The following is a 3,501-nucleotide window of genomic DNA, read 5'->3' on the forward strand; positions in this document are numbered from 1 at the left end:
CCGATTTGTTTATTTTTTCGTGTGATCTATCATTCATCGACAATTTCAGATTCTTTTCTGTAAATTCTCTACTTACCCGAATAAACAGACTTGTTTATTCTCCATTATTCAAAATTTACTACGCTGATTATTTACTTTTATTTTAATAAACGAAACCTATTGTTCATTGAATATCTAGCGATTTGTGTGGACTTATTTTGTGTTCGTTCGACGAAACTGCGCCGCCCGGCCTCTACCCTGCCCCTCTGCCGTTAGGTCGAGCTGGCTGGCCCCTCGTGCGACAGGCTTTAGCCCAGTCAAATTAAGATTTTTGGATGAAAAAATTGCCGGCAAGCTGGAAATTGGTATACAGGTTCATTTTAGTGTTCTTTTAAACATACTAAAAGTCCCCATACATAGAGCGTGAGCCGGCTGCGCCATCTTGAAAAAAAGAGTACAAAAATGGGTTTTTTGCGAATAACTCGGAAATTATTAGTTTCGCGGGAAAGAACATTCAGAGCGAAAATGTAGCTGATAAAATTCCTCGCAATTTGGTTTTTTGTAGAACTTCGTACGACCATTAGTTCCCGAGATAGATTTTTTTGAAACATCGGCCAAATGAGGAAAGAGCTGTTTCTTCGAGCGTTTTTTCAAAATATCTCAGTTCTGGCTGTCCGAAAGTAAAAAATGCATACAATGAAAGTGAAAGAGAATTAAATTACCTACAAAATGCATATTTATGTTATACCGCGCGACTAATATTTCTGGAAATATTACGGTTTAAATGAAATTTTGACTTTCGGAAATTATGAGAATAAATATTTCCTCGCAATATAAGTCGGAAATGGGTAGTCCTACGTAAAAAATTGTTAAAATCAAATAGAAAGGTTATTAAATTTTCATTATTTTGGTTTTTGACCGATTTGCATACGATTAATAGTATTTTTGATATCCGTAAAAGAAACGGTTTTTAGGTACACTTCTCAAAATGGCGGACTTCCGAGTTATCTTTTTTAAAAAAATACACATGTTTCTTGAAGTTTATTAAATTATCTTTAAAATGATTTTTTATTTGACCTTCTGTGATGAATACTTCCAGAGATATAGCCTTTTAAATATTTGTTTATGTTAAAAATTTCTTAATAATTTATAGTTTTTTTTACAAAACATGACATAAAAATACTTTAGAAAAAATAATATCGACATTTTTTCAAAAGTTTATATGCATATGTATGTGATCCTGCAGTGGAACCGGTTTTGAAATGAAAGTTTTTAAAGAATTGTCATTTCAATTATGCCTTTCTTAAGAGTTTTTGTAAAAAAATGGGGTTTGCCACACTTTTTTGTAATTTTCTCAGTTTCTATGAGAGATACGTACAAAATGCTTCAGACCAAATTTGAAGCTTATAAAATTTCTTGAAAAACAGTATATTTGGCATTAATATGTGACCAACAATTATACCAAAAACAGATGCTAGAATAATGTTGCTCTTTTTTCCTCAGTTTACCGTAGGGGAGACCGGGGCCTAACCGTCAGTTTTTTTTCGGTGCCGATTTTTAACAAGAAAATAAATAATTTTAGTTAAATGTGGTATACCACTGTAAAGAGTGAACCTTTAACTACAAAATTTATATAGGAAATTTTTATCTACGTCGCTTTGTTTAACCGGTATAGAGCAAAAACGACAACGGTGGAAAAATTGAAATCTCAAAAATGCCGGGGTTTAACCGTCACCCCCCCCGGGGTTTATCCGTCACACTGCATTTTTAATACATATACATACATCTAATCCTGAAAAATAATAGGATACATTTTAATAATTGTTTTTTAAGAGAAAAATATAAAAATTTATTAAAAAATAATTGTTTTACCTATTCCATAAAACATTTTAGGCACGTGAATACAGATCCTGACAAGCGCACGCATGTGTTGTGTGCCCTACGCTCGCACGCAATGCACTGTTTCCCATATGCTCTGTTTATTGTCAACTTCTTTGAGCACACGCAGCACGTATTATCCAAGTCTTCGTCAGAATCCGATTGCTGCTGCTTCCTTGATTTCGATTTACGCCCACTGCTCGTCGAAGGCTGCGGTTCTGTTTGTGTGGCATTTTTTTTATTTTATCTTTTCTCACCGCAAGAACTGCCTTCTTGAGTTGCTCCTTGTCGACGGGAATCGACGGCGTCCTCGCGCCGATTCCTCGACGCGCCGACGACGACACGTCGTCGGAATCGCTCCGTCAGGACCCAGGGATTCTATGATTTACGTCGCTTTGTACGGAGCAACGACGACGACGACGACGACGACGGCCACGACCATCACCACCACCACCACCACCACCACGACGACGACGACGACGATGACGACGACGACGATGACCACCACCGACACCACCACCACTACAACGGCGGCGACAATGACGCCGAGACGATGCGGCGAACGCTGGACGATGCGGTCGCACGCGCGACTGTCACTGACACAACGACCAACAACGACGATTTACCGCGGCCGGGAGTCGGGACGATCTACCACGCGCGCGGCATGTCAACTCTCGCGCGGAAATCACGGGATCTCAGAGCCGTGCCGTGCCTCGCCGTACCTCGCCGACGTGCCGTGAGCGCGAGCGATCTCGAAAACAACGGTCCGCCATCTTTTCGGTCGGCCAAAACACCCGTTTTGCGACGATACGTGCGTACCATTTCCCTCCTCTACAAACTGTAGAACCTCTACAACTAATAATAATAAATAATAATAATCCTAAAAAATAATACAATAACTATTATTACATATTATATCAATATTATGTACGATGTAATATGTGTGCGTGCGCGGGAAGCTTACTTTCATTGTACTACACAAGCGCATACGCATGCCGGCACGCACACATATTACATCATACATAATATTTATATAATATGTAATAATAGTTATTGTATTATTTTTTTAGGATTATTATTATTATTATTATTATTATTGTATTTTATTATATTTACGTTTTGACATTAATATTTCTTTATGAATTTTATTTTAGGTTATGTACGCAGTTTTTTATGTTTTTATTGGTTTAATTATTAGTATATCAACAATAAATATGCATCCCTTACTTGCACTGTGTGCTCGCCTCTGCATATGAAACAGACATTTGTTGCGGCCACTTTCGACGCCCTATATCTCGAATACTACCCGTCTTAAAAATTTAACCCAAAGACCAGCGGGAAGCTTACATCATGTATAATGAGATTTGAAACTTACGCCGACCGCAAAAATTTCGAAATACATTTTTTCGACAATATTTAAATTATTAAAAATTACGGTAAACTGAGGAAAAAAGAGCAACATTATTCTAGCATCTGTTGTTGGTATAATTGTTGGTCACATATTAATGCCGAATATACTGTTTTTCAGGAAATTTTATAAGCTTCAAATTTGGTCTGAAGCATTTTGTACGTATCTCTCATAGAAACTGAGAAAATTACAAAAAAGTGTGGCAAACCCCATTTTTTTACGAAAACTCTTAAGAA

Source organism: Temnothorax nylanderi, unplaced genomic scaffold (assembly GCF_030848795.1).
Source record: "Temnothorax nylanderi isolate EJ_2023f unplaced genomic scaffold, tnyl_v1.0 TNYL_tig0155_pilon, whole genome shotgun sequence".
NCBI classification, from domain to species: domain Eukaryota; kingdom Metazoa; phylum Arthropoda; class Insecta; order Hymenoptera; family Formicidae; genus Temnothorax; species Temnothorax nylanderi.